The following is a 23,441-nucleotide window of genomic DNA, read 5'->3' on the forward strand; positions in this document are numbered from 1 at the left end:
ACTACCTTTCAGTGTTTGGTTTACCCCCAGGCTCATAACACAGGAAGCTTCCTGTTGTGAAGGGGAATGTGACCTCACCTGTATGGCTGCTCCTGACTCATGGACACCTGCGCTGCTGACGAACTCTGACCCGTCAGCCACTGAGCTTCCAACCTCTCATGCATCTTAATCTCACTCTGTTCATCAAATGACCTCTGGCCTCTGGGTATTTTGGCACATGTCATTCTCTTCCCTTCTCTGATGAGGCAGTAATGTCCCCTGGGGGGTAAAGCTGCAAACATAGGTAAACCAGAGTCAGGATGATGTACACAGTCTTTGTCTGTCATTCCTCTGCCTGTTAGTTAAGTGGCTTGTGGTATTTACTTACCATACAGTACGTATACACCCCTTTGTTTGCATGTCCGACTCCCCCATATGGGCTAATTAGCAGTGACATCAAAAAACGCATACACTGTAAAGGTGGAGAAAAATTCTGTGTCCCACCTTGAATAATGTAATCCCATCATAGCTGTGCAAAAGTGTCTGTGTGCTAAATCGAAGGCTACAGCAAGGAGACAATTATGAAGACAAGAAACAAGTTTATCTGTTTCGTAAGTTAAATATGACAATAGAGGGGCTTATGTATAAGACTATTTCTTGGCTGGGAGCAGTTTGTGCCATAGACTGGATACAAAGACGGACATAAACTGTATACTATCGTTAAAGGACGGGACATGGACTGAAATAAATAAGCACCATAAATACACTTCAAATACATCTTCTCAGAGATGGTCCATAACATCTTAGGAAGTTTTATAGCACTGATGTTTGATCAAATCTGTTTTTAGAGTAAGTTTGTTTTTTTATTTGGGTGAAACGTTATGATTGACAGCTGAGACTCGTGGTTAGTGGAGTGCGTGTGTTGACGGGATGTGGCTCCCGTCCATGATCACTTCTATGCAGACTCTGGCTCCAAATGCACAGAGATAGCACGGTTTTAATTGCCAGAATTTAATTGCCTTAGTCCTAACATGTCCTAATCCCTCTTTATTTAAAGCCCTTTGTAACTTTATTTTGAAAAGTGCTGCATAAATAAAGTTTATTATTATTATCATTGTTCATATCTGGGATATTTGGGATAAATGTCTGGATAGTGGGGTTAGGGTCAGTAGAAAACCTTTTTCCATCTTTATATTCAGTCTATGAGTTTACCAGTAATACCACAGAAACTCCTTGAATAAGTTCTTGGGCCCAGCCAACAATAGTCAAGCATGTGCAGCCTTGAAAAACAGCTAAATACAGTTTTATCTTTTTATTTAGTTTTTTCAGTTGATTAAATTTGGAGATGCTGAGTGGATTGGTGGATTATGTTACTTGTGGCCCAAGCCAGGCCAAGTGTACCTCCCTGTTTCCAGTCTAACTGAACTAACAGGCTGCAGGCTGTAACTTCACACAGTGGTTTTAATCTTCTCATACAAGAAAGTGTAAAGGCATATTTCTTTAATATCAAACCTTATCTTGAAAGGGTCAGTTCATCCGATATTCCAAAGAATAAAAACACCTTCTTACTTATCTAGCCATGCAGTTAATGTTGCTTTTATCTGATAAGGTCTGTACCATTAGCCTCTCTGCTGCTACCTCAGTACCATGGAGGTGAAGAGCATTTTGCTTACAGTGCACCGTGCAACGAGGGAGAGCTACGACCTTTTAATAAACCAGGTGCACATCAGATGACCCTTCCTGAAGAAATAAATGAAAGGTTTACATGGGCTGTGCTGACCACCAGCTCATAAATATTAGAGTGTTCACTATATTTTCCCTATAATGCCTTAAAGGGAGCCTGCAGTCAGGAAATAATCATCATTAGGTAGCACATGGTATAGGCAATCAATAGCCGTGCCTCTGATTGACATACCAATGTTTTTTAAGGTCCCTTGAAACACTCTCTAAGCGTCGTAAATTTTCCAGGAATTGTGAATGCACCCCCTCACTCTCGCCCCCTCTCCGAGTGTTTGCTTCAAGACCGTGTTATCAAAAGGTTGTGTTATGCTCAGGCCGTGGCTCCAAACCATGCAGCACAATGTGTATCTTTTCACAGTCTAATTTTAAGTCCTTGGCAAGTGCTCGTAGTGGGAGGAACTGTAGTCTGCTCCCAGTCTAAGCACTGAGCTGCTTGGCACACACTCCAGCCGTGTGAATGTGTGTTGGACAGTATGGATCAGTCCAAGGAATGTTGTATCACTGCCACGATCATATTCTGGGGTTTAGGTCTAGACACAGCATCTTGACAGAAAAGAAGCACACACATATATCTGCTTGAAGAGGCACCCATTGTGTCTACTAGGAAGACAGAAAATTAGACGGTGAAATACAAGAGAATTGTTTAAGTAAAGCACCGAACAATCAGCAGGTCTCCAAGCCAAAAATCTGAGATGCTCGGTTTCTAGGAGTAAGTTATTCCACAGAAACAGGATGTGGAAATGCATTTCTTAGCTCCCTGCCGTATAATGCACTGTCAGGAGATGTCACAACCTGTGCAGAATAATCCATACGGCCTTTCCCCGGTGCCTCCCCTCCCTCCCACTCACCTCCACCTCTCCCTCCCCTCTTCTGTCTGGATCCATCCTCGCCGCCACACCCCGACCCCCCGACACCGTTTGAGGACGGGGGTGAGAATAATGGTAGGAGGTAGCGAGGAAGAACACAGAGCAAGTGAACACGAGAAAGGTGAAAGTGAGAGTCTCCTCCTACAGTGGCCGGTATAGAACATGATGTGCACTTATGTGCTTTGTACTTTGCGGAGCTGCCCTTTATGCTCATAGATTTTCAGATGATGTTGGGAAAGAATCAATGGGACACAGCCAGTACCAGGAATGCAAGTCCATTGGAGGAAAGCTGCAGTTAGATAGTATTGGGAAATAGATTTTCCTCAGTCCGCCCCCCCCCCCGCCCCTCTCCACCACCACCACCATGGGCTGCACAAGCTTTCCCTTCAATACTCGCTGCAATTACTTCACAGTCAACGGAGGGAGATGGAGCCTTGGCAGAGTAAATGTGTGCCAATGTCTGTGTGTGTGTTTGCGTGTGTATGTGTGTATGTGTGTGTGTGTGTGTGTGTGTGTTGAGTGAGGGGGACCCTGGACAAGCGGTGATTTAATGAAGGGGGTCATGTAGGTGTACACGTCCAGGTGTTCACCCTGGGAAAGGTGTCGACCACTCGTTCAACATTTACATGTACAACAACACAAGGAATCTCCCACAAACCTCTGTCAAATTCCATACTTGTGCAGGCATGTTGGAATGGACACAAATACACCCACACGCACACACGCACACACACACACACACACACACACACACACACACACACTGCTTATGTTTTATCCCCTCAGGAATCTGGAGGAAGGTGTCAGGTCTGTCTCTGGTCTATCTCTGGTGCAGCACACAAGCGCCCCTCTCCCTCTCTCTCTCTCTCTTCTTCCCGCCATATCTCCACCTCTTCCTCCTCCGGGGCTTCACTATTATCTCCCTCCTTCCTCATCCTCCCTACCTTCCTCTCTCACTCGCTGTTCCTCCTCCGCTCCTCTACGGCCTCCCTATCTCCTGTCTCTCCTACACATTTCTCTCACTCTCTCCTTCCCTGTCTCTCTGCTCTTCTCTCCTCCCCCAGACCCCTCTATCCTTCCTCCCATTTATCCGTCACTGCTTCTCTCCTTCTGCCCATCTCTCCCGTTTTTTTTTTCTGTCTCCCTCTTGTCCTCCACCAGGTCTCTCTATCCTCCCCTCTGCCTCTAAGTCTCCCAGCCTCTCATGCTCTCCGCTCGCTACACTCTGCAACGATAAATTACGGACAAACTCAATGTACATCTCTTTGTTCTCCCCGCCAGATAATTCAATTCATTTTAGCCAGGCTCTGCATTCTGAATGATGAATGCATTGACTATGCAATTAAACGGGGCTATGCATTAAAGCGCTCTCACTGAGCTCCCGTACATGCACTGCACATATACTCTCGCAGACCATTCAAATTCAGCAATGTAGCTGCAAAATGGCACACGCCGAAAAATAATTCACACATTTTCACATGTTCCATCCTCATTATGGCATAGCAGGGCCTGCTGTTTGCACCTATTTCCACACATTCATTGATATTCTAAGTATCAAAGTCATTGCAGAGATGAATGCAGGGGTCTGAGTGTCTCTTAGTCCCATCCCTGAGAAGACAAGGAGGAAAAATGTGGTCACTTTGGAACATGGCAGACAATGCTCACGCCTCCATCCTACAGTGAGGCAGATGGAGGACTGTCTGCACCGTTTGGGGTTTACAGCACTTTACGGAGAGGTGTCTCATAGAGGTGACCCTGCAGTCCTTGGAGCCACTGGCGGGCAGTTCCTCCTCTGTCCTCCATCTTCATCTCTGCCTGTGGCGTCCTGTGGTGTGATTAATGTTTGTTCAACAGCATCCTGTCTGCATACGCTCACACTCGGCTGTCAAGACATGAGGGCAGTGTCAGTCAGCTGTTGAGACTGAATTAAACAGCGTATAGGGTGGCGTCGGTGGGCCAGATAGACTTGTGCACAGTGGCGCAGCGTGTAAATGTTTGGTAATCAGAACCCTCTTGGGCCGAGTTGTAGAGATATGTCGAGATAGTGATCAAGGCCAAGGGCAGAGTAAAGAAAAGATAATAGAGAAACCTGAGAGGAGAAGGTGGCCAGAGGTCTGGGAATCTTCATTTCCTTCCTTAAGAGGAGAAGAAAGAAAGATTTACACTGGCACCTGTGCCGCACATTGTCCCCCTGGACGAGCACCCACTTTAAATGCTGTGGGATTGTGGGAAGGCAGAAGGTGATTAATGGGGCGTGTGTAAACAAAGCCCTTGAAACAAAAGCGAGAGTGTAAAGAATAGAGATAAGGCCCGACTCCAGTCAAGTTTGGCATCATCCCTCTTCCACTAACGACCTCTACTGTCGCCCAGTGATGGCGGGGGCAGCGAGGATGGGGGGGAACTTAGAATAGAGAGAAAGAGAGTAAAAGAAGCCCTGACATGCACATTCATTCTTTAAATGAAAAGAGATAATTGTGAGAGGAACCGACCTGTCTTCATTCTTTGAATAAATATAAACGCATGACCTGCCTGAAATATGGACAATGCCATTACTGATTTAATTTGAATAGACCACTTGTTATTGTGCCTTGCTGCGGCCTGCCATGAATGCTAAAATGGTTGACATGACTTCACAACCATGGAGGGGAAGATAAACCCGGTCTGATTCATTGAAAAAAAACAAGGAAGATCATATGCAAAGCAGGCCGGGGAGATTTATGCGTCAAATGCAGGTGATAGAGTTTTTTTTTTACAGCTCGTTCTATAGACTTTCTGACATTCTGAAGCCTTGATATGCAGTTGGGCCAGTGTTGCCACACTCCTCAATCTTGCATCATTATGACTGCAATCATGAAATGAACCACTTTGAAGATGAGTTGCGTTGGTCCTTACACCTTTTCTCTCATCTTTTCTTCTCCCGTCAGCCGCACTGTGGTCAAGTGAGGGAGAACGTGTTTAGTAAGCACGTAATAAATCACGACAACAAGCTCAGTGAATCTTAACAGCATCGGCTGAAAGCATATTCATTTACACGCTTCAATATAATGGTCTCATGCAGGTCTTAAGCTAATATATTTGACAAAAGTGGACCAATTAAATAGATTGATTTCTCCCAGTGATGTAAGCTTGCTTTAATCAAGACAGGCTTGTTCTCGGCCGATTTATGAAATACAGCCCGTCAACCTGTGGCACAGCCTTGTGTTTACATAATGATATAATGGAAGCGAAGGCGCCTGTGTCCTCCCCTCCAAATACTTTAGATAAGGCTAGTTAGCCTCCCCACTGCTGCATCCAAGAGCACTATCTGTGGGCAGGCCGGCTCATTCCACAGAGCACCTCTCACCACCGGAGTGAGGCGGCTAAATCATCGGAAACACATCATGTCATGCCTAATCCCCAGGATGCTCTCCTCGCAGGACCCAACGTGTCGAATTGAGGGGAAGGAATTCTGGGTCGGAGGGAGAGATTGAAATTAAGAGCTTGAATGAGTCAGGAGCCGGAGCCTTCTTGTTGACTGAACGCAGTCAGGTAGAGTTGCCTGGTCTCTTGCCATCTAACATCTCTCCAGTGTAGTTGTCAAAAATGGCAGGTTCAGCGGCAGGTCAAGGAGAGAGGCAGGCAGCCATCTTATTATCCACAACCATAAAACACCTTCCTACCGGAGAGTGGGCCGCCTGTATGTGTGCACCCATGCATCTCTGTGGACAGTGCTGATCAACACCTTGTATTCACCTTCAGTCGATGACACATACATCAGGAGGCTGAACCAATCAACATTAAGGCATATGATAAAAAAAAAAAGTCTTTGTGCAGTGTAAATCCAGGGAATGCAATCTGGCTGTCATGTTGTGTATTTCTGTTCCACGCCTGCTCCCTTCATGTGTCAGTGTGTTTACATTTAGCTGTATGTCGTCAGAGTGTCTGTACGTGTCAGTGGGCTCCATCTGAGTGAGCACCCCCGCCTGCCCGAGCATCCCGTCAACCACACAGCGCTTCCCTGTCTCCTAGCAACTCGTCCGGTGCCTGCGGCCGGCTGTTACCTTTCCGTCAGGGCCCGTGATTTCTCCCGGTTGGAGCGAGGTGACTTTCATGTGCGGTGTGTATCTGAGAGCCCTCCTCCTCCTCCTCCCTCTCCTCCTCCCTCTCTCTTTCGCCCTCCCATCCTCCTCCGTTGGTGCTGCTGGGGTGTAACGTGCAGGAGCGGCCCTGCTGTCGAGAGGCATCGGTTCAAATTCCTGCTCACTCTCCCCCCACCGGCAATGGCTCTTTGAAACAGGGGAGACTTGAAAGAGTGGAATCGCGGTGACTGATCACTGGATGTGCTGTAACAAGAGGAAATGCTGAGGATCCTGTTGGAAGAGAGCAGGGGCGAAGAGAGAGACTGACAGAAAAAAGAGATGGTGAGAGGATGAAGAAGGAGGAAGAAAGGGCAAAGAAATGAAGTGAAATGTTATGACAGGAGGAGAGGGTAGTGCAGATTCATGAAAGAGGTGGAAGAGTAGGTACCCACTTTTACACGTTTTGTTGAGGGTTAAAAAAAACAAAACAGGCGTGGAAGGGTCGTTGTCTGGACCAACGTATGAATTGTCTCACAAGCTATTGAAAGCCGTGTGCACGAACGTCAAAGTGCTCCGTGGCAATGGACATTTTCAACACTTCATTCACACCAAAGCGCCACTTCAATAATTCATCACTCATTCTCTGCACAGTGCCTCTCCGCAGCAGGCTAATAGTTTTCAACACTCTTTAAACTCTACTTTCTCACACATACACACACACACACACACATATACACACAAACACGCACACACACCGAAAACTAATTTGCTAAGGCAAGAATACAAAAAGGCATACATGGTTAGGTTTATTTCATAAAGGGAAGCTATTTTTATACTTGCCACACTACAGTGAACATGTCAAAACTACTTTGATGCAGCGCTATTACCACAAACACGATTACATTTTTTATGCTTGAATGGCTGCAGTCTAATAGCAGCTCATTCTGACCCCAAAATGACCCTTGATATGGCTACTCAGCAGCACAGTGCTTACTGTCTGAAAGGGAGGCCTTAAAGGGATTTCTGGCCTGGCAGTGGTCACCACAGTTTGGGAAAGTGAGGTCATTGGTGTTTCTTTTTAAGAGTGTGCGTGTGTGCATATTTGTGTTGGTGAGCGTGTGGGCTTATGTGTATGAGTGGGATTTTTCATTGTGCCATGGGGATATGGGTTTGGAAAGGCTAATTTGGGTTTAAGGGCACTGGGCCCTTGCCAGACGCACCAACCAATCTCATATGCCAAAGCCTACATGCAGACATGCACAAGCATGCACCCCCCCCCCCCCCCCATTCGCTTCCCCGAGCACAGTCACTCATTCATTCATACTGTACGTTTAAACCAGTCACAGCTTGTGTGTCTCTTGTCATTCTCATAACCAAGCTGCTTATTTACAGTATATGCCCACCCCCCCCCACCCCTATAATCCACTACTCTGTGAAATGTCATTTCATATTAATTAAAAAAAGCAAATGGTAGTGTTTCCTATCCCCTCTACAGGGCCTAATGTTGGTTCTTATTGAAAATTGTCAAATTTTCCTTTCAGATGTTTTGCACAGTTAAACTGACCCACACTTGCCTTTTTTCAGGAATGTAGTGTGCTTTGTTTTCTCTGTTTTAACTGATGGGAGGGCCATTTTTAACTCTCACTGCCCCTTGGTCTTTGTTGTTGAAACAGTTGCTCCTGATTAGGGTTCAGTCAGAAGCCTTGAAAAAGATGGAGGGTTGGTGGAGGGGGCTACAGAGGCATCAATGACACAAATAGCTTTTCACTCTTCTCCCCCCTTTTCTCTTTCTTTCTCTCTTACTTAGACTCTGCCGTTTCCACCCCTCTCCATCTGCAGTCTGACCTCTGCTATTCTTCACTATGATTCCTGTGTGTTCAAAGGCGGCAGGATGTCAGTAATTGGAAGGGATGTGATGGAGCAGGGGGCCCCTCCTTGGGGCTGGGAGGCCCCCAGCGCTAGAGAGGTCAGGGAGAGCCTGTCTCACACTGACATGTAGGCTTGGACGGCAGCATCCAGCCACAACAGGCCTGAGGCAGCCCGATGAGCAGCAGCTCTGTCAGGAGAGGAGCAAGCGAGCAGGGGAAGGAGCTGCTGCTTCTGCAAAAAGTCAAACTTCTATGGATTTCCCACTGGATGTTTGCAATGCTCTGCAGTCCTGGACCACAACTGCAGCTCAGTCAGGTTGGCACTATAAGTATATTTTAGGACACATTTTGCCTTTGAGCTAACAGCTCTGTTATTATATACTTTTCAACACTAACCTACTAGCACTACCTGTTCGCCTCCAGGCAATAGGCGAGGCTCTAATCAGCTGTGATCAAATTGCCAGGCTACAGGGAATGCTTCTGCTTGTCCTGCACGCAGACATGGCAGAGCGATTAGCGAACCTCTTCACATGGAGGCATGGAAAGAGCGACTTAAGAGGCTACTTTAACCACATCAGCTTTAAATAAAGATGTCTGGACTGCATCAACATCAATGAGACTCTCTCCACCATCCGTCTGGGTCCACACACACTCATACTCACGCACTGTATACACTCAAACATGCAGTGACAGGCAGGCAGGCCGATATTTACACACAGATATACACTTTCATAAATGCGTCTATTTATGAGAAAAAAAAGCGATGTAGACATGCATGTGTGTGAGAAGTGACACAGATTACTTATTGCACTAACGCACAGAGTCAGTCCCTGCCTGGAGCATATGTCATCTTCAGCGGTCCACTGTGGTTGAGGGCTGTCCTGGTGCAAGACGATGAAGATTTGGGGAATCACCCAGCTGACACATTAGCCCCGGCTGGCCATGACATGGAGCCACCACTGCGCTCCCAATACACTTCCTGGGGCCTTGCCTGTGCCATTTGGGATTACCACTAGACCACGTCAGCACCACACTTCCCACCCACTGTCTTCCAAAAAATAACCAAAAAACCCCCACTCCCACCCAACTCAAAGGTCTGGCAGTTCTACAAGGACGTGGCAATGCGAGGAGGCAAGGCTGGTGCCGGCCAGTGTTACCATCATGTTAACCCTGTGTGCCTCTGTGCGCCTGGCCCTAGGGTTTGCCACGCCTGGAAACCCCTCCCCAGGGGGGACATGGCCTCCTGCTGGGCTCACAGATCAGCCCCCACTTGATGTGCTAACCCCCTCCCAATTTATTCATGCATCTCCCAAATTTTGCTAAATCTGAGTGACTCCTCCTCTCTGTCTGTCCCCTCAAATCTTCTGAGGACATGAGTAACACAAATAAATGACATTTTCCTGCACACAAAGAAATCGTTTGTGACATTTCTTGACTTGGTGTGAAAGTAATGTTGTTATTGTACATTATGCATTTTACTGTATTTTATGATATACATTGGCTACCATCATAACTACAGTACAGTTCATATCTACTATTGAAAATTAAGTTATTATATATATAAAAAGCTAAATCAAGAACGTAAGTTTCCTTAAATGTCCAACAAAACCCATTTCTCCACTTCACAGATTTCCCCAGCTCCAATATAAAAGTTTTTTTTTTATGTAACTACAATTTACAGATGTACCATAAACGCCTCACAGTGTAGTGGAGACGCCGTTGACAGAGAAGTTGTGTTTGAGTCCAACTCGTTGAGTCGTTTCTTTCTGACTAAGTGGATCATCCTGGTGAGTCAGCGGCTCACAGTTCAGAGTTGAATCTCGTGTTTCTGAATCAGACGCAGTGCGGACATGTGTGTGTGTGACCTGAAGTCAACATGCTCATCAGCTTCAGTTGTTTTACACTCTGCTGGTTTAATTGCGGCCTAAGAAGCTAAGCTAAGCTATATCCTGCAGCTGTAGATCTAGTAAACCTGGATTTGATTGTTTATAATAATAATAATAATTTTGTGTACGCTGTAAGAAATAATAAAGGTGTGTAGATCCAGGTGTTATAATGAGGTTTATTCACACCAGGGACTATGGAACAATGTAGTTCATAAAAGTTATCACGAGGGTTAAAGTCTATAATGATAAACAGTGACCCTGAAAATTAAAATAACTGTATGATTCAACATAGAGCTTCTTCTTCGTCTGTCATCGGGTTCATCACTGCTAGGACGCGGAAACATCTGGATGCTCCATGCACTCCAAACGACAGGTAGGAAACAAATGAAAGGACACTTCACTCAGGAGAATTCAATATTATTTACACTTCCTTTTCCTGAGTCGGTTAACTTCAGGGAATGTAAAAAGAAAGAAAGGACTGAGAGGACTGATAATTGAATTGTTTTCGCTCAGAAAGTTAATTGGGTTGTCTCTGTATGTTGGGCCTGTGATGGGAGGGTTTCCGATAGGTCTAGAAATCTATAATCTGAAGTTTTGACCCTAAAAAGACTTAAATACATTAAAATATCAGATATTTGGTTGGTGTATATATATTGGTTTAAATATGTCAATGTTCATTTAATGCTACTTCGGTCACACTTACATTTAGTTTTTTCAAGAGAAATGCTTTGGCAGCATGGTTTGTAATTTCTCTGTGTTTGTTCTCTTTCTCGGAGATAACAGATGCAGAGGCATGCTTTACTAAACCTATCAACTAGACCAATATGGAACTATTAATTGACTGTTTACGAACACCAAGGTCAGAATTTATTGGACTACACTTCAGAATTTATTGGAGCACACTTGGCTTGGCTGTGGGAAAGACAGTGGAGACCGAGTGTCTACTTCACTTTTTCTTTAATAATGGGGAAGTGCAAATAATTTTGGACAAAGGTCTTGAATTTCTTATATTAACTCTTTAAAAGGTCTCAGAAAGTCTTAACCTTGTTGATACTGACAGAAACCCTGGATGGGTTGGCGATCTGTCCTGAGTGCACTCTGCCTCTCCTCCAATGCCAGCTGGGATTAGCTTCACCCTCCCTGCGACTCTTAAAGGATAAGTGGTGTAGTTAATGGATGGGTGGATGAAGTGTTTGTATGGGAAATTTATGTGGTTTCTTTATTTAATCTTGATCTATTATCTTATATATATATATACACACAAAATGATTATGATTTATATTTAATTGTAAATATTTCTGCATTCTAATTTTATTTCCATGGCATATTTTACATCGTAGATTTGAGTCAAATGGAGCTAACTTGTTAAAAAAAAGTTAAACCTGTGTTCCAGAGAAGTGATACGGAACAGAAAACCTTTAAAAAAAGATATGTTTCTAGTGTTTTTTGTGGTTGTGTGGTCTGTCTTTACCAAACTTAGTAAATGTAGTGAATCCGGAGGCTCAGGTAAACCTGGAACCAAACGCAGCTCTAAGCTCTCTAAGACATTTGAGAAAATCTGAGATATTGATACCTTTGATACTAAACCCAGGATCAGCAGCTTAGATTCTCCACCTAGGTAAAGGTTACATGTTGCACTGGCGGTTACAGACTTGATAGGGCAGCTGATCCTGCAGGAGTTTACACTACACACTAGAAAGTGTCTTGGATGGATTGATTTGACGGATGGAGGAAAACTGATCCCAGTATAATCTGTGTTAAAGCCAGATATAAATAGACAGTGCTTTCTGGTTCTGTTTCATTGGTGACCAGGTAGGCTGCACATGTCAAGTAGGGGTAAGAAAGTGAAGTGAGGACGAGAGACAGCTCGAGCTGGTTCGTGATGGTTGAATCCAGGTGAATTTCCACCTGCCAGTTTCGTGGGGAAGCACACCTCCGAGCGATGTGCTCGTCCACTGTCAGTCCTGCTTTCTGGCCAACGTACAGCAGAGGTTTGGAGAGACTTCAGCCAGAACATCACCTGACTGTGAAGCTCTCCCCTTACACTATAATGAACCAGCCCTGGAAATCAATCTGCTGTCTCCTGTGCAAGCAATATCATCTATTTGATCTTGATTGTGCATCAGTGGACCAAAACATACAAGTGGATGAATAGCACCGCATGTGTTTGCCATCCCTCTTTGTCATCCTGATGAAGACTCATGGGGTGAATAGTATAGATGACCAGAGCATGGCAAAAGGAAAGGAGGCTAGTTACAGGAGGTGAAACAGGAGGAGTGAGACCCAGGGAATCCGGGATACCTGAGCTGGCAACTTGAGCCCAAGAGAAAGAGAAAACCTAATCCCAGGGGAGAGTGGTAGGACTGGAGTCAGGCCGGGTATGAGTCCAGCCCAGGTACGAGGACGAGCCAACATGCTGCTCAGAGTGGGATGAGGTTTCAATTCAATAGGATTAACAGGTGAGCCAGGCTGTTGGCTTATTCCGATGTGCAGTACACCCCACCTCGATACAGTACACTCCATCACTGTGTGGGATGGGGGAGATACGGTGTGCTGTCCAGTGGTTGCAGTCTGAAAAAATGAGGTTTCTCAGTCCACTCTGCGGGCTTGTATTCAATGGCTGCCCATTCCTTTGTTATCTCTCCTTGGCCGTAAAGCAGTCAGTGAAGTGGAAGGAATGTGAGGTATTTCCAGGGTCTGACAGCGATGTGTGTGTGTGTGTGTGAGTGTAGTTGTCCTTGTATCTTTATGAGAACCAGTTTGAGTTATGTGAGTGGAGACATGGAGTCAGGTTTTTTGGGGAAAGGACATTTGGGGCATTCCTTACAAATTTCAAACGGCTGTTTAAGGGTTAAGACGTGGTTTTAGGGTTACGGTTATGGAATTTGGTTAATGTGTGGGTGAGAGCAGGGGTTGAGGTTTGGCATTTAGTTTGGATGGCTAAGGTTAGGCTATGGAGCTAGGGAATGGATTATGTCAATGAATGTCCTCACAGACATAGAGGTATTCATGTGAGTACTTATTTTTCAAGTATAAACACTGACCTTATCAGGACCAGTAGACCTCATGAGGACCAAATGAGGCAAAACGGCATTCTTGAGGTCCTGGTCTAAGTTAGAGGTAAGATTTTAATTGTGGTTGGGTTAAAGTTCGGGTTGGGCATGAATTGGTCATGGTTAAGGTTAGGGATGAGGTTTATGGTTTGGCTGTTCACAATGAATGGAAGTCAATGCAAAGTCCTAATAAGGATAGCGTGAACGTATGAGTGTGTTTGTGTGGTGAGGGGGTCAGGAGGGTGGTCAGTCAGTGCCCATCCAAAGCACTGCAGCAGCATGATGCCTTCCCAAAACACATAAAGGAAGCCTTGTCTAACGCTCTACCTCCATTCACTTTCCTCTCAAAGATGCTGGGTTTCCACATGCTTTCCCCCAGTTTCTTCTTATGCAGCAGTGTTAATTTCGTTGACGAAGACGATGACGAAATATATTCGCTAACGACCTTTTTTCCATGACGAAGACGAGACGAAGACGTAACGAAAACGAATCTTTGAAAATAAAAACTATGACGAAATCTATTTTAATTTTCGTTGACGAGACGAGACGAGACGAAAATGTTGGTGGTTGACTAAGTCACAATAATTTTTAAAACATCATCGTATCAGGCCGTCATGAAGTATCAGTAGCGGGCGAGTGAATCTGTGTGTGTGTGTGTGTGTGTGTGTGTGTGCCTGTGCGCTCCCAGATAGCGCTCCGGTCCGTAGCTCCGCCCCCCGCCTCGCGCACTCGCTCAGAGAGACACAGTGAAAGCAGAGCGCGTTCTCGTGGAGCAGCCTCTCAGTGACCGACTGCTTCTTAACTATGGAAACAGTGAAAACCAGAGTTTCTATGGTCTCAGCTGCTCAGAGATCAGCGCCGCAGCTTCTTCATCAGAGCAGAAGCTGCAGTTGGTTTGTACCGATGTTCAGTTTCTGTGTCCGGCTCCAGTCTGACCTGCTCTCCCTTTTGTTTTCACATTTAAAATTAAATATATATTTTTAAGCTATTAGGCTGCAGCTGTATGTTTTTAGAAAAGGAGTTTAATGTGGCTATTAAATGTGACTAAAACTAGACTAAAATGGAATTAGTTTTCGTCGACTAAAACTAGACTAAAATGGAATTAGTTTTCGTCGACTAAAACTAGACTAAAATGGAATTAGTTTTCGTCGACTAAAACTAGACTAAAATGGAATTTGTTTTCGTCGACTAAAACTAGACTAAAACTAAGAAGGATTAAAATGACTAAAAGGTGACTAAAACTAATATGCATTTTCGTCAAAAGACTAAGACTAAGACTAAATCAAAAATAGCTGCCAAAATTAACACTGTTATGCAGCGTCCTTCTTTTTTCCTCTCCCTTGATTTTCTCACACAAACACACACACAACTCAGGCACACACGCACTGACTTAACTAAACTGGCGAAAATGATGATTATATAAATCTTAATTAGTTTCCAGGGATTAAAAGTGTGTAGATTTGGTGAGTGGAGAAAACACTAACAGCTTGAAACCATGATTATCTCACTGCGTAGGTATAAAATTGGGGTTAATACCTGAGATGAAACAAACGGCTTAAAAGTCCCAAACCTCCCTGTGCCTGCCAGGGGATTCTGGCAACATCATAATGACAGGGAGTGAAATACAGTTCTATCACTGAGAAAACATGGAATAGTCACAATTTATTCCAGAGACACATTTCATCTTACTTGGCTTTATGGGTCTCCCTACATCTTCTAAATAAAAGATGATGAATTGCATGCGCAGCTGTGTCTCGTACAACAGGAAAAAAATCTACGTGTTCAATGATAGATACGTTTTTTTTAATTTTCTTTCATCCTCAGTCATGCTTTCTCTACTTCCCTCGCTCTCTCCCTCCAGCCGCCTTCTCTCCTCCTCTGTGTTAATGCTGTTAACGTAAACAGTATTATTAAGAGAGTGTGTGTGCTTGCAGCGGTGGATTCCGATTTTAGCTGGCTCATTGACTGCTATCAGATTTCAGGTCAATGACTTCAATGACCAGACAGCCCAGAACAGGTGTGGGAAGTGAAGAGCAGTGTGGTTGGTTTGTTCGCTGGCTGTATAGATGTCCTGACATGGGAAAGGATGGAGGGATGTCTCCATGTCTGATCGAGCACAGACTGGTTTTAGTTTAATTGCAAATCTAAGTTGTGTAAGTAAGGGGCAGAAATAGCAAAAAAACTCTTTGAGATGTTTAATGGTGGCAGCTATATAAATGGGTTGGTATTGTTCACTACGAAGGAAAATGTTAGGTTTTGGCTATAAAATAAAAATCAACAATGGAGGGCTTCATAAGACAAAAGATAAAACTGAGGGAAATAAAAGCATTGAGACATAATAACCCGACCACAGTCGGCTATTTGTCCAGGGGGAAAAAAGTTGATTTTAAGTTTTGCTAAACCACAGTGCATCATAACTTGACAATTGGTTGTGGTGCTTGTCTGTACGGATAATATGAACCTGTCATAATAGCATATTGTTTTTCTAATTTCACTTGAAAACAAGGGCCAATCGATTTTTGTTAGTCAGTCGTGCAATCCCTTTCTACTGCTTTAAGATAGCATTGCAGCAACAAGGTGTGGATTTACTATTCACACAACATAAACAGTAAACAGGATGGTTATGATTTATTAGAATTTAATTAGATTGGTATTCCAGCGTTTGCTCTAGGATTGTGTAGAAGTTTTGTGAAGTTTGCTCGTCTCTGTTGCTCTTCACACTTACAATCACATTTATTTAGTTATTAATTGATGTTGTCGCATCATTAATCCGGATCGTTCTGGTCACTTTAATACTGATGTCCTGGCTGTGTGCATCTTGTCTTGTGTGTAGTAGAGAGTGTGCGCAAAAAAATGGACTTCTTTTCCATGAGTTTAAATACATGTTTCGTGGAGCGAATCAAACAAACACAAAGTAAACTTCAGTGCTGTTCAGGTCCTGATAACTTGTGACAATCGTTAGTGTTTATTGTTAGGGTGTAAAGTGAGTGCAGGTCAGCAGGAGTGTGGGGGGAGGACACTCGGACAGACAGAGACTCTGACATGGTACAAACCGACTGCTGCGTCTGTTCTGAGTGTGAGTGTAAACTCAGAAGAGAGGATGAGATGAGGAAGCAACACGACTCGTTCAAATACAGAGCCACACCAGCTAAATGTTTGGTGCACCGGTGCGACCAAGGAAAATGTTTAGTCGCACTTCACAGATTTTTGGTCTCACTCTTGAGCCCTGTCCTGGTATAAACCTACATTACAATAGGCAGGAATTCAGACCTAGAGAGCAGACACTAAACACAAACAAATATTCCAATGCCTATCGTTGTATACAGATATTTTTAAAAGTATATAACTTGTCAAACCTATAAAAAGCATTGGATTTGGTTGGTACCGTTATACTGAAGGTCTTGATGTTACAAAGTCACCAGCACTCTGGGCTCTGCTACACTTGCATCCTCAGCTGGAGTTCACCTTCATCATGTTTTCTCTTTGTGCTATTTGTAGACGGGCAGATCAAAACAAGTGACATAGAGATGGTGGTTTTCTAAATTGGCAACTTCAAGGAGAGACATTAATTAAAACTCACAGTCGATACCTTTAAGCATGTGCTATAGTAGCAGTGGCTGTAAATAAAAGCAGTAATTATGGGCTTTGATGATTGACCTTCGTTTCTTCACAGTGAAATGCTGTGATGGGTAGACCCACCTCAGTGTTTCCTTCACCAGTGATAGAAGCGTCCTGACCTCGTTGAAATTAAATTTGTTACAAGAAGTCAAGTTCATCTTGTTTCTTCTTTCTTATCTACTACTTCTTATAAATATTGACATGATGTTTGATCCTCTCTTCACCGCACCCAGATCCAAAAGACATAGATGAAGACACAATATGTGTAAGGGATGGAGATGGCGCTTTCTGAGAAGAAGATAATTAAGACACCATGAAGCCATGTTATCCAAACCCTAACTTTTGAACCAGTGGAACATACAATGAAAATCATTTGACAGCTCCATTTACAAGGTTAGACTGTGCCGCTCTGTATAAAAGATATGAATGAATGTCTGCGTGGAAGATCTGAACATCAGAACTAGAACCAGAACAGTGGGACACACACTGATGCCGTGGCACTATGTGTCACGCCTCTGATTCCAGAACTCTGGCATGTGAACTAAAATTGCACTTGAGTTGTGGAAATATGCAAGCTAGTTCATTTCAGTGTAAGCAAGCGTAGGTGGAATTACGACGGGTCCGCTTATGGTAATATAGTGTATATACAGGGTGCTTCTCCTCTCCTCTCACTTCCATACAACCCTCCCTCCTCCCTCTCTTTGGGTCATTAGCATGTTGCTGATGGGGGCCGGTCATCCATTGAGCGTTGCAGGGAGGTTTGGCCAGGGCTGCAGCAGGCCTGTCAGGGCAGGTCATTAAGAAAACGACGGGTCGGGGAATACACAGACAAGGTTGATTGGTTTCCTGCAGCCGTCAGCAGAGCCCTGCAGCATCTCCTGACCCTGTGAGCCCCATCTAACCTGTCTACATACATGCACACACACACACACAAACTACATGCACTGGCACATGCAAACACACTCAGACAGTCACATTTGGATACACAAAATGCAGCAGCAACACAATATGTACACACTTGCTTTCCTGCCTGCCTTGCTTTACACACGTAACATACCAATAATTTAAGACCAGGGAAAGACAGGGAGCCATAGTGAGGTGATTACCTTGATCCTGATCCCCACAACCCAGCATGTTGCCACTATTTGGAACTGGTTCTAAAAGTGTGCAGCTCAGCACTAATCCAGACAGCCTGCCCACTTCTCAAACTCTCAGGTTTTGTCCAGCGTGGAGCAAAAAGGCAAGAAACGCGATGAGAGGACAAGACCTCAAAAGTTCAAAGTTGCAATATTGTCGTCTATTCTTTGGAGTCGATGCCGACAACAACAACAAAAACTTGAAGCTGACCCCAGTTTTCTGGAAAGGTCATATGTGGGACTGTGGGTGGCTGTGTACAGGGAGGGTCTCTGTCATGCGTGCATAGATGGAATGCATCCCAGCATCCAGCTCTGCTGTCTGTTGTGCTGTGAATGTCAAACCCAGGGGCTCTGGTGACACCAAGCCCACCCCCCACTCCCTCCTTATGCCCCCTACTCTACCTGACCCTCCAGTCTCAAGCTGCCCTGGCCTACCTGATGAAAATAACCTCCTGCCTGGGGCTCCTGTGCTTCAAATGAGCCCTTTAATAATGTTACTTCAAATGTCAAAGCAAGGCTTATTAGCAAATGTGTGTGTTAATGGGCGTGGTGCATGGTGTTGGTGAGTGGGGGGGGGGGGGGGGGGGGTAGAGCATCGTGTGTAGCTGCCAGAGCCTTCCATCCATCCCTCAGTGTAATCAAATGCATTAATGTGTAAAAATGCCATTTAGCACAACACATCCGACTGCAGGCTGGTGAGGGGACGATGATAGACAGATAAGGTTTGACTGACAGTCCCCGGCTGGGGTCTGTCTGTGGGTGTCAGTGACACACAAACCATTCTTCATGCTTAGGCTCAATCATGAAGCCGGCATCATATTTGTGCAAAAGTTATGCAGTGATAACACACCCGAAAAAGGACACTCCAACACACACATGTGAGGCGATTCGCAAACTGTAAGATTAACCCACACACACGGCGATTGTTAATGCACAATATAATTGCTAATGGGACCTGTCTTAGGGGTGAAGTGGTGTTAACCTCTGATCAACCCTAGGTCAACCACTTATGGGCTAGATAGAATTCATTACATTTGAGCCACTTCATCATCAGCATCTGACTGACCAATTTCACACCCGTGACAATGACAAACACATGAGTGGAGGGATGAACGAAGAGAGAGGCATTTTATCCCTTTTTAGCTCCTGGTAGACACTATTCAGTACATTTCTCTGTCTCAAATATTCACTCATTCTGCTTATAGACAGTCATTGCAGCGTGCAGGCCTTCGGATTAGATCGTTTGTTGTTTGCATTAATGATGCGGCCAAAAAGTTCCTCCAGTCAGCCAATCGTCTAGCAAAGAAGTCAGCCAGCCTCCAGGATTGGATGTCAGGGAGGCTGTGTTTTACTCAGCGCGGCTGCCACAGCACAACACGGCCGACCAGGCGGCAATTAAGATGTTAATAGATAGCTTCATAAGGACGACAAACCGGAGGGAAGGAGGGGGGAAAAGACCCAACCCGCAACAGATTTCCAAGACTTCTAATTAATAGCGATGGCAATTAAAGCGTAATGCAGCCCTTTTCCCTCTGTAGCGCGCTCTCTTTCTCTCTCTCTCTTGCCTCCATTTGCCTTTCCTCACTTGCCAAAAGCACTGGAGGCCTGTGACGCATCCTCTTTTAATGTTAAATTTCTCCGTGTCGCCTGTTGTTGGCAGTTTTGATTAAGCAGCCGTGTCTAACAAGTGGGCAAAGTACTGAGTCATCTCCTCAGGGCTAATCCTCTGCCTCAGATATTGTGGTATAGCCGTGTTTTTTTTGTGAGTGAACACAGGTATTTTGCATTTATATGTCATGTGCATGTATAATAGCTGTGTGTGTGTGTGTGTTTGTGTGTGTGTGTCTGTGAGCGAGAGAGACAGCAGGGCCAAGCAGCAAGACAGGGGCAGGTGAATGATAGCAACTCTAATTAGCAGGGTGGTGGCTCCTGTGCTGCGCTGCTCTAGAGATGAGTCGTCGGGGACTCCGAGGTGCCAGGCTCAGTGGGGAGGACTCAGAAAAACAGCTTTAATTGGTGGAAGTTATTTATAGACGATGCACCTCTTTCAAGGTTAGTGGGTTAAGTCTGTTCAGGGCTCTGTGGGCACACCATCATGTTTGGTGGCAAAAAAAAAACAGGCCGCTGCCAAAAAGATCGGCCCCACCTACCCATCTCTCTGGATGATCAGACACAGTGCTGTCCACGCACAAACATACACGCTGCCCACTGCAGAGCTGTATGGCTCCTTACCCGTACACCGAGACATGCAGTTGACACCCTCCGCTTTATTCAAGAAAATGTGAGAGAGAAAATAAAGAACAACTGAGAGACGGAGCAAGCGAGTAAGAGTGTGATAGGAAGCTGTGGATGGATAAGACACGATGGGGAGGCTGCTCCTGGGTTGAATCCCTCATTGGAGCCGTCTTCATCTGCCGCCCAATCCTCCCAGGGGCCCCTACTTCTCCATTTCATTAGTTTGTCAGCCTGCACGAAGGATTGTGCATTAGGCCTTTAATTTAGTGGATAGCCAGAGGCTGGCTATGCTGCCTGGTGCGACTCACAGCTCCAACAGGCTGGAATCTAACTAGGATCAGCTTAGCTCAACCTAATGCAGCACACACACACACACACACACAAAGCGCAGTGCACCCACCCAGTGAGAGATAGAGAGAGGGTGGGAGGTCCATTTATGCACTATATGTACGCATCAATCTGTGTAATGTGCAAATGGACAATGCACAAGCAAATGAAGTAAATCGCCTCCCTCCTTTGACAACACACAATGACTGTTATGCTGCTTTCAGACATGCACTGAACTCCGTAGTCCCTCTGTATGTTCTCCAGAGGGGTGTGTGCGTGTGTGTGCGTGTGCAGTTGTGTGCGTGCCTGCGCTATCCGAGTAAAAGGATCCACAGTTCCTGTGGACTTTCTCTGCCTAGCCTCCTAGTATAATGTCTTTAGAAATCCAGGAGAAGTCAATGTGTGAACACAGCAGGAGATCCCCGCTGGATTCACCACGAGCAAATCGGGTGGGGTTGATGATGCTTCGTCAAGCGACTTTGTAGTGATAAGAGTTGACAACGGTGTCTGTGTGTTGTAAAGAGAATCACGTGATCTCTGCAGCGGAGTTGCGAACGGAGTTGCGAACGCATCTGTGTAGAACATCCTGTTTTGTTGTGGATCTGTGAAAGGCAAACCGAGTAAACTCCTTCGCCAATTCTCTTGATTTTGTGTCTAAAAACAACAACACGTAATGTACTGACACACAAACACACACACACACACACGCACACACACACACACACACACACACACACACATACACCTATGTACTTGAGTGCAAGCCCCCCCCCCCCCTATTTTTATGATTAAAATATTGGCTGTATGTGTATTTACCTGTTGCCTAATTACTTATTAGTTTTCACTGTCCCTCAGATTCTTCTGGTGCTTACAAGACTATTTATCCATGCATCCATCTACATGTATCCATCAGTAATCAATCTTATTAATCCACAGTATCAGATTGTAAAGGGCAATTACATAATCCTTTCGAGGCTCTATCCAGCAGCTTCCCTCAGTGAGTGTGAAGTGTTGCTTGCAGCTACATCGAAGCATCAAAAGCTTTTTTCCTTCACACTGGAGGAGATGCACTTTGAGGGCCTGTCTCTCAATGTCACTCAACGTATCTATTCAGCAAACTGACAGGCAATGTCACTGCTGAGGACTGGATGGAGTGTGGGCGGACTTCCAACAGAACAACAACTGTATGTCACAGTGCAACCAACAACAAGTGCACATGTACACACTTGGTGATGGCCAGTTAAAAATACACTCTGTGCATTAGCGTGAAAGCTGTGCTCCCACACAGTGGCGGGGACACAATTACACCAAACAAAGAACCCTTAAAAAATCAAGCACCGTGTGAGAGAGCAAAGTTGTCCACGCGGCACCCCAGCTGAAAATGTCCTCTTACATCTTCTCTTGTTTTCATCCTAAAGTGCCGCTCCTTTTTCTCCATGACCCTCCCTCTCCGACTTTTAACCCTCCAGCACCCCTCCTCCCTGACCAGCTCCTCAGCTTCCCTCCTTTTTTTGGGGGGATAGGAGGCTAAAGGGGGTTGCAATGTCTGTTGGTGAGGATGGGGGGGGGGGGGGGACCCTTCTTTTGTTTCCTGTTACAACATGCATTTCATGGGGAGGCCTGGCTTCTGACCCTGCCGAGCACACACTGCGCAGAGGCTGGGAGCTCCAAGGGAAAGGCCCATCTGTGGCATCCATCAGTGCTGCGCTCTCCCGCTGAGGTACTGTCAGAAGCCGGAGGGGGTGGTGGTGGTGGAGGGGAGGCTTGTGGGGCCGCGACAGGGAGGGGCCGGGGGGAGTTTGTTGAAGAATGGGGATGGGGGGGGGGGTAAAATCAGGCCAAATAACAGACTTGAGGAACACAAGGTCCCCCCCCGAAATCTGAAGTAGATCTGAGGGGAGGATGGGAAGGGGGCAACTATTCTCTCTCTCTCTTTCTGTCTCTCACTCTCTCTCTGTCTCTCTCTCTCTCTTTCTCTCTCTCTTTCTCTCTATCTCTCTCTCTCTCTCTCTCAGAGAGAGACCATAGAGCGAAGAATAAACAATGAAACATATGGAACTCAAGAATCTCGATGGAAGTGGGAGTAAGGTGGACAGTTCTGACAAATTGCAGCAGACAACATCTAGTTATGATAATTAAACTGTCACTGTTTATGCCTATTGTTGCATAACATGTGACTGTATGTCTATATATGTATATATATATAAGTGTGTGTGTGTATATATATAATATATGGAATTACACAAAAGTACACACTAAAAACAAACCACCAAAGCAGCATCCTTTGGTTTACCACATACATTTCAGAGAGAATCTCAACATGAGAGAACACACACACACACACACACACACACACACACACACACACCCATACACACACACACACTCCTGGATAGAGATGAAACAATAGTTTGACTTTTTGAGGGCATACCAGAAGCAGGTTCTCAGACACCAGGAGCCCAGGTAAAAAGCTGCTGAGGGTGGAACTGAAAGACACCAGATGTTGCTCTCTGCCTTCCCTCTGCCATTCTTCTCTCGCCGAACACTCTCTTATGTTCCTTCACATACTTGAGCTGCTACAGAGGCAGAAAAGTGGATTGGTTTGAAGGTCAGTTTAAATAAAAATACTTCAGCAAGTATGACAGGCAGGGTGTGCTCTGGATGAATGCAGTGCT

General features: G+C 45.2%; 1 long non-coding RNA gene across 1 annotated transcript in view; it reads left to right on the forward strand.

The window, feature by feature from the left end:
* Positions 1–10,223: 10,223 nt before the first annotated feature.
* LOC128438616 (uncharacterized) overlaps positions 10,224–23,441 on the forward strand; it is a 71,942-nt gene continuing 58,724 nt past the window's right edge. Inside the window, exons 1-2 of the long non-coding RNA XR_008338356.1 lie at positions 10,224–10,298; positions 10,690–10,770. This is a non-coding gene — a long non-coding RNA (uncharacterized LOC128438616). The remainder of the gene's footprint in view (positions 10,299–10,689; positions 10,771–23,441) is intronic.

This window comes from Pleuronectes platessa, chromosome 4 (genome assembly GCF_947347685.1).
Source record: "Pleuronectes platessa chromosome 4, fPlePla1.1, whole genome shotgun sequence".
NCBI lineage: Eukaryota > Metazoa > Chordata > Actinopteri > Pleuronectiformes > Pleuronectidae > Pleuronectes > Pleuronectes platessa.